The sequence below is a fragment of the Silene latifolia genome, chromosome 11 (genome assembly GCF_048544455.1).
Source record: "Silene latifolia isolate original U9 population chromosome 11, ASM4854445v1, whole genome shotgun sequence".
NCBI lineage: Eukaryota > Viridiplantae > Streptophyta > Magnoliopsida > Caryophyllales > Caryophyllaceae > Silene > Silene latifolia.
Window position 1 is genome coordinate 199,321,287 of NC_133536.1, and position 9,330 is coordinate 199,330,616.

The window sequence follows — 9,330 nt, forward strand, 5'->3', positions numbered from 1 at the left end:
TTGGTTTTAGTGGATAATTTGTAGCTGATGCGTTGGTCCCGTTCCATTGTTTATTCTTAGTTGCATTCATATTTTCTTGGGGACAAGCAAAGGTTTGGTTTGGGGAGATTTGATGCGTGTCTTTTATATAAGGTTTTTACCTCTTTTTTACACGCATTTCTGTACTTTTATGTAGCATCTAGCTACAAATACCCCCGAATATTCTACTTTGGTCCGTTTATTGTAATTTGCAGGAATTGACCAAAGAGGAGCTAAACCGAGCCTTAATCCGTCCCATTTGCTTGCATTTATGGAGGATGAGGAGCTGGAGCTTGAAAATCTAACATTTGGAAGACGCGTGAGCTGGTTTCGGAAGGCGTTTCAAGTCTAGCGTGCCTATATAGCTCGATCGAGTGGTTTTCTACTCGATCGAATGCTTTACATACTCAAGATTGATCGATCGAGCAGTTTAAGGAGTCAATCGAGGAGATTCTGCAGAAGTGCTCGATCGAGTGGTTTATCTCCACTCGATCGAGTGGTTTGGTGTTCATTTGCTCGATCGAGTAGTTTATTTCTACTCGATCGAGTGGTTTTTCCTGCCTTAGTTAATTTCCGCCTAATCATTTTATGGGCTTTTGTAATTAGTCCATAGATTAGGTTTTAGGATGGATTTTTCGTATAAGACAGAGCAGGGGGACTACGCCAGATCTCTTCCTTCGTTCGTTCACTTCACTGTATACCTTGCTACTGTTCTTTGGATTTTGTGCTTCATTTATACTTTACTACTCAGATTTGGATACGATTGGTATTATTATTCTACTTTAATCTCTTAATACATTTTTATTCCTTTAATTCCTTCCCTCTCTGGTTTTTATCGTAATTGCTTTAATTCAATTCTTGTTAATTCTGTCATTATGTTTAGTTTCAATTATTTATATGTCGTTATTGTTAATTTAGTAATAATGAGTAGCTAATTTCCTTCGGCTAGGACTATAGGGGATCCGTAATCATGAGGGAATAGTAATCGATTTATTGGGTTAATGCCAGTATAGTCTTTGTTGGTTAAATGCTATAATTAACTGTATCCGTCTAATTGAGTCGACGCAATTAGACCTTTAATTCTTAGTGATCCTTGACCTGGACCGAAAGGTTGGAAAAGGTGATATTAGTAGCGAACAATAGGGTATTGTAGTGAGGGCGAAAGTTAAGCTATTCACGCTCTACGGTGAATTAAGGACCGAAAGGTGACGTTCGTTACCCCTTATACCGTATTGGCATTGGTCTGAGACCTAGATTACTTGACTAAATGATTATGGTGAACCGTCTGTCCTAGCTGTTTCTCCTTATCTGTTTGATTCCTTCCTTTTAATTTCCTCTTCCTTAATCTTATTAGTTTAGAATATCGCAATTGAAAACCCCCCATTTGGTTACCTTGACGAACTTAGATTAAGCTACAATTTCCTATCTCTCTGTGGATTCGACCCAACTTCCCTAGCTATATTAGTTAGAGCCAGTTGGTAAATTTGACAGGTACGCGACAGACGTGTTAGTTCCCCTAGTGTTTTTGGGTCTGTCCATCTTCCTTTTGATGCCGCTCTTCGTTCTAGATTGGAACGTATTGTCACCGCGTCAGGGCCGGGTTTTGGGGATTGGCAGTGGCGCTTTGCTACATTCCCTTTTCATCTTGGTGGTCTTGGTGTCTATGCGGCGGGAGATGTTTTATTTTATGCTTTTATTGCGTCCCGCTTGCAGTCTGCTGGTTTGCAGGCTAAGCTCCTCGGTCCTTCTGGTATTGTAGTTGCTGGCTCTGCTTTTGATGATGTCGCGCAGGTGTTTACTGCGACTACAGATTCTGGTATATTAGGTCACCCTAGTGAAATTGCTGCCCCCAAACTTATGAAGAAATTGGCAGACATTTATTTCACGACGGTTGCTGCTGCCTCAGAGTCTGTTTTCTCTTTTACACCACGCCAGCTTGCTTTATGGCAGTCTCAGCAGGGTTCTCACTCCTCTGATTGGTTATGTGTGGTTCCTATCTCAGGGTTGGGGCAGACTATGAATGGTAGGACTTACCGTAGTGTGCTGGGGTATCGTCTGGGTGTTCCGTTATTTACCGTATCTAGGCCCTGTCCTGCTTGCTCTCGGGTTTTTGCTGATGATGTTTTTGGGGACCACGCTGTTTCTTGTACTGGTACTGTGGGCGTTAAACATCGGCATAACCTTGTCCGGGACACTCTTTTCGACATCTGCTATAGATCCGTATTATCATGCGGGAAGGAGGTTGATATCGGTTTGGTTGATGGGCATGGTGGCTCTCTTCGTCCTGCGGATTTATTGCTTTATTCTTGGGACAGGGGCGTGATGTGTGCGTCGACCGACAGTTCTTCACCTTTGACTCGGACTGGGTTGGCGATTTTGTGCCAGACGGGTTGTCGGCCGATCTTTGCTCGGCGAAAGTGTGCTAAGTATGGGGATTTGTGCGCGGTAGCGGGTTATGGTTTCCTACCTTTCTCTTTCTCTTCACTTGGGGAGCTGGGTTCGGATGCTGTTGCCTTGCTCAAGCGGATCCAGAAATTCTCGGTATCTCAGGATGCGGGGGCTGCGGTGGCCGCTTACATTTTTACTAAACTTAGCTTTACTATTGCTAAGGGTGTGGGAGCCCAGATTGTCTCTCGGCTCCCCACCAATTTCATGTAAACATTTTATTTTTATTTCAATGAAAGCTGCGCGCATAATAATAATAATAAAAAAAAAAAAAAAAAAATAATAATAATAATAATAATAATAATAATAATAGTAATAATAATAGTAATAATAATAGTAATAATAATAGTAATAATAATAAGGGTGTGGGAGCCCAGATTGTATCTCGCCTCCCCACCAATTTCATGTAAACTTTTATTTTTATTTTAATGAAAGTTGCGCGCATCCCTTTATAATAAAAAAAAAAAAATAATAATAATAATAACAACAACAACAACAACAACAACAACAACAACAACAACAACAACAACAACAACAACAACAACAACAACAACAACAACAACAACAACAACAACAACAACAACAACAACAACAACAACAACAACAACAACAACAACAACAACAACAACAACAACAACAACAACAACAACAACAACAACAACAACAACAACAACAACAACAACAACAACAACAACAACAACAACAACAACAACAACAACAACAACAACAACAACAACAACAACAACAACAACAACAACAACAACAACAACAACAACAACAACAACAACAACAACAACAACAACAACAACAACAACAACAACAACAACAACAACAACAACAACAACAACAACAACAACAACAACAACAACAACAACAACAACAACAACAACAACAACAACAACAACAACAACAACAACAACAACAACAACAACAACAACAACAACAACAATAATGCTAGTTAATTCTTATCAACAAGAATAATATTGCATCTTCAGCTTGGGTTAACTAATGTTGCTAACAGCTTTGTTGATTATTATGAGCATCTCATGGGCGTGAGTACTGGTGTTGTGCCTTTGAAAAAATGTGAATGAAAGATCCCACTGAATTTAATTGGGTCCATGAATCTGAGAAATAGTGAGAATTTTTAATCTCTCTCAATTCGAAAATCCAGAATTTGAATTGATGTCCTTTCATTGATTCCTCCTAAATTGCATTGATTTATCCTAAAGAATTCATTTCAATTGGAATTTGGCTATTCACCATGTACGAGGATCCCCGCTAAGCATCCATGGCTGAATGGTTAAAGCGCCCAACTCATAATTGGCGAATTCGTAGGTTCAATTCCTACTGGATGCACGCTAATGGGACCCTCCAATAAGTCTTGCTCTGTATCAATGGAATCTCATCATCCATACATAAGGAATTGGTGTGGTATATTCATATCATAACATATAAACAGTAAAAACTAGCATTCTTATTGAGACTCGAACTCATAGGGAAGAAATATTATTGTTGATAATCCAAATACTAGGTCGTTAAATACTAGAATTAACTATCAAAAGCTTTTCTTATTGAAAAATAAAGTTAATAATATTGCTCATGGAGATTGCTCCTCTAAGTTTTTCTTTGCAAAAATTCAGGAAAGGACTCAGCAACAAATCATTGGCCAAATTACTGATAGGAATGGGCATCTTCAGCTTGGGTTAACTAATGTTGCTAACAGCTTTGTTGATTATTATGAGCACCTCTTGGGTGTGAGTACTGATGTTATGCCTTTGGATGTTAGTTATATTCAGCAGGGTCCTTGTGTTAATAGTGATGATGCTGCTGATTTGGTCCTCCCTATCTCTGCTAATGAAATCAGGTCTGCTTTGTTTGACGTTGGCTCTGACAAAAGCCCTGGTCCTGATGGGTTCTCTTCTGCTTTTTTCAAAAACAGTTGGGACCTGGTTAAGGACTCTTTTTGTAGAGCTGTTCAATCTTTTTTCACCACTGGGAGAATGAATAAACAGGCTAATTCTACTCTTATTGCTCTTATTCCTAAGAAGAAGGTTTGTTCTTCTGTTATGGATTTTAGACCTATCTCATGTTGCACTACTTTTTACAAGACTGTCAACAAAATTCTTTCAAAGAGGCTTAGTAGGCTGCTCCCTCAGTTAATTGGCTCTAAGCAGGCTGCTTTTGTCCAAAGAAGGAACATTCAGGAGAATATAATGCTTTCTCAAGCTTTGGTTAAGGGGTATGGAAGAAAATATCTCACACCTAGGTGCTTAATCAAGGTTGACATAAGAAAAGCTTTTGATACTTTGCAATGGCAATTCATTAGAAATATGCTTCAGGCTATGAAGTTCCCTCCTCAATTCATAACCTGGATCATGGGTTGTATAACAAGTTCCTGGTTCTCTATTAAACTTAATGGTTCTGTCCATGGCTTCTTCCCTGGTAAGACTGGTATTAGACAGGGAGATCCCTTGTCCCCTTACCTTTTTATTCTGAGTATGGAGATCCTATCTAGTATTTGAGGACTATTTGCTCTCACCCTCAGGTCTCATTGCATCCTAAATGTTCTAAAATTGGTCTGACTCATCTTATGTTTGCTGATGATCTCATGATTTTCATTCGTGGGGATGTACCTTCTGTTGCAGCTGTTGCTCACATTCTTACTGCTTTTGCTGCTTGGTCAGGGCTCCATGCTAATAGATAAGACTGATGTCTATTTTGGGGGGGTCAAGCAAAGTGTCAAAAGTGAGATTTTGAGGGCTACTGGCTTCTCTGAAGGCACTTTCCCTTTCAGATACCTTGGCTTGCCATTAAATACTGCTAGGAGTACTGTGGATATGTATGGTGTCCTGATTAATAAAATTCAAGCTTTTGTTCAGCACTGGTCCTCTACTTCCCTCTCTTATGCTGGGAAAATTCAGCTGCTAAACTCTGTCATTTTTGGGCTTGAGAATTTTTGGTGTGCTAATGCCTTATTACCTCAGAGTGTTCTCAAACTGATCAATAAGATTTGTAATAATTTTTTCTAGACTAAGGATAATGTTCAGAGGAAAATGGTTATGAAGAGTTGGGCTAGCATTTGTTCACCTAAAGATGAGGGGAGATTTGATGTTAAGGAACTTCTTTCTTGGAATAAAGCACTGATCTACAAATGGTTATGGATCCTTACACATAATCCTTCCAGCCTATGGTGCTCTTGGAATAGGGCTTATAATCTTTCCAATTGCTCCATATGGGATTTAGAATGCAAAGACAGATATAGTGAGAGTTTTAGAAGTATTATTTCTATCAAAAATGATCTTATAACTAAAACTGGCTCTCCTACAGCTGCTATAGACCTTCTGCATAGTTGGTACATTGGTGGACAGTTCAGGGTTCATCATGCTTATGAATGGTTTTGACCTAAATATCCACTGCTTCCCTGGATTAAGGCTTTGACTCATCATGTTGTGGTTCCTTGTCATGGTTTGGTTGCTTCTATGGCCAGTCAAGAGAGGTTAGCCACTACTGATCACCTCATTCGAAGGGGTATGCAAATCCCTAACAGGTGTGTCTTATGCAAACTTGCTGCAGAAAACCATGGACATCTATTCTTCCACTGCTCTTTTTCTGCTGTAGTTTGGTCTCGGGTCTTATACTGGATGAATTTGCCTGGGAGGAGCTGTGACTTCAAAACTGAACTTGTTTGGTGCATTCACAGAGGTAGTAGGAGGCATTGGAAGCACTCTTGGTTCCTCAGTTGCCTCACTATCACAGTGTATAGTCTGTGGAAGGAACGTAATAGGAGAATTTTTTTCTGGATACGATTGCTCTACTGATCAACTTGTTGCTATCATTAAGAGGCTTTCTACTACTGCTCTGCTATCTCGTTCCTGTTTGGCTGCTAGAAGTACTGTTATTGCTGCTCTTCACTCTTTAGCCTACTTGGTAAGCGTTAGTGGATATTCTTTGTAATGAATCTATCCTTTTTTGTTTCCCCTAGTGGATGAATGGAAAAGGATTATAATTTCTTGCAAAAAATAATAATAATAATAATACATTCAAGATGTTTTATTATGCATTTACTCCACTTCTGTTTTTCCTCTTCTCCCATTCATTGTAAGTTCGTAACCTAATTTCAACCTTTTATCTTACTCTTGAATTTTTAATCTTAATGAATGTTATAACAATTTTTTTATATATATACACTTCATCTCTTTTAAGTGAAATTACTTATCTTTTGTGTATATCTTGGTATTGATATTTTTTTATAGTTTTTTTTAACATTTCTATTAATAAATTAAGTCTAACCTCTTTATTTTGTTGTATTTTATAGGATTCAATGCCATCATCTTTTTTGATGTGAACGCTCTATTGTTATGTTGTAAGTTACTACTTTCGCCTATTGTTTTATTTTTCCATTTTTTTTTAATTTGTTTAACCCTTTAATTTTCATATATGTATAGTTTCTATTCTTACCAGCTTTGAGTTGAACATACAAACAAAATCTTATATTTCACCTCATTCATAAATTTTTTAAGAAAATTAAAAAATATAAGTTGCAAGCACAAAAAAAAAGAAAATTGATGCAAACCTTTTATCTCCCTCCTATAACTTTGGTTATCAATTTACCCTATTTATTTAACTTTATTATCTTCTTAATGATGATCTTTTTGCTTTTCCCTCACCAATATATAACAATAATCATAAGTTTCATATTATTCAAAAAATTGGTATGTAAAGTACATTATAAAAAGGCGAGACTAAATATTTCACTAAGTCATCTCACTAAGCCACGTGTCATAAAAAAAAATCATTTTTTATTATCATGTGTCACATGCTTATTAATAAAAAAATTAAAAAGAATAAAGTCTCAAACATTTAATAAATAAAAAAATTGATTCAAACTTTTTATCTCCCTCTCATAACTTTAGTCATCAATTTACCCTATTTATTTAACTTTATTACTTTTATTTAATGATGATCTTTTTTTCTTTCCCTCCACCATTATATAACAATCAAAATTTTCATTTTATTCCAAAAATTGGTATGTAAAATTTACATAGATAACTAGAATATTTTTTTACTTTTTTTCTTTATTGTATATTGAATTAATTAGAATCATATTTTTTATTATTTTTGTGTTTTCAAATTGCGGGAAGATGATACATACTCACAAATCAAAACAGCTGTTACCTTAAGCAACTTTTTATTAGTTTAATATGCAACTCTTTTCACTATGAAGTTTCATGCGGCGGCCCTAAAACCCCATTTATAATATATACAATCTAACTAAAGGGGTACTTAAAATGACAAATTTAATTAAATGTAACATGGAAATTTTAATGTGACGTAGATTATTAATTTATAGTTACATGGCATTGATTTCATTCACTCATCTATAAATAAATCTATATAATTTAATTAAATGGTACCTAAAATGATAAATTTTAATGTGACAAAAGAATGTAAATGTAATAAACTTTTTAGTTTCCTTTGATCTTTATACCTATTAATAATAAATACATTCTACTAATTTAACATCTAACTTTTTTCTTGAATGATGAATTTTTGGCTTCCCTCCTCATTTATACTACATATACACATTGCCATAATTTTGTCTACGATTATCATCTCTTGTGTCATCACAATATCTCTACTTGTTTGCCTTAACACCTTTGAGATTTTATTTTGTCGGTATAAACATTCTAATTCATTCAATCAATAAAGAGAACTTAAAATAACGCCTAAATATTTATTAGAAGATAAACATCTCCCCTACTACTAAGAGAATAAAATTCTCTTAGTATTTTCCCGCCAAGTGCTCCCTACTTTAATGGGCTTGCTTTATGGATTGAAAACACCACAATCACATTCTATGTTGAGTCCACTATTTAAAAATAATCTTTGACTTTTCTAATTAACAATCCTATATGGAAACAAATTGATTTTCCATTGATTGTCAGATCTATTACTAACATTCTAACGTATAACCAAAAAAATTCTGACGTTGATAATTAACAATCCTATATGAAAACAAATGGATTTCCCTTTGATTTGGCAGATCTCATTACTAACAATTCTAACGTTAGAAACAAATTGATTTCCCTTTGATTTTTAAATCGTCTCTTTAAACGCGTAGTATATTATTCTACCGTTTTTTTATAATGATAATAGGTCTTTTTAATTATAATTTACATCTAACTTAATTTCATAAATTAGTTCCCCTTAATGATTTAACATTATAGTATTATTATTAATAGTTTGAACGAGACTAACTTAGTTTCAACTATACTTTTACAGTAATAAACTTTATTTTTTTTCCTCCTTGCTAATATTATATCTACTATATTATAACATTAACTTAAAAGTATCATATATTTTAAATCATTAAGGGGAACTAATATTATATCAACTATATTATAACATTAACTAATTTATCCTATATTTTATGCCAAAAACAATTTTATTGAATTCTCCTCTTTATAAACCTAATCTTAAAAATGTCGTGTTGTAGCACGGGTCCTATACTAGTTCATAGTACATAATCTTTAAACTGATTAAAATAATAAATTATTAACGATCCTGTGATTTTCACGGGCTACAAAACTAGTAACAAGATTAAGCAGCATATGAAGCATCAAAATCCAAGTTTTCTATACATGTCTACATGATTCTCAAATATATGATCAATGATGATTGTCGACCGCACGAAATTTACTAATTTTCCAACTTCATTATCAGAACTAGGGACCAAGTTAAGCTCAAAAGTGGAAACATTTCCCATTAGATAGTGTAAGTGTAATAGTGCAAGTAGAAGAATAGATGAATAGAAGAATAAAATCACTTTGTCTAAAAAAAAAAAAAGAAGAATAAAATCAAAAATAA

At 35.0% G+C, this 9,330-nt stretch overlaps 1 non-coding gene across 1 annotated transcript; it reads left to right on the forward strand.

Annotated features, from left to right (window-relative positions):
* Window positions 1-3,745: 3,745 nt before the first annotated feature.
* On the forward strand, window positions 3,746-3,819 carry TRNAM-CAU (transfer RNA methionine (anticodon CAU)). Its single transcript has one exon. It is a non-coding gene; the product is annotated as a tRNA-Met (tRNA).
* Window positions 3,820-9,330: the final 5,511 nt, after the last annotated feature.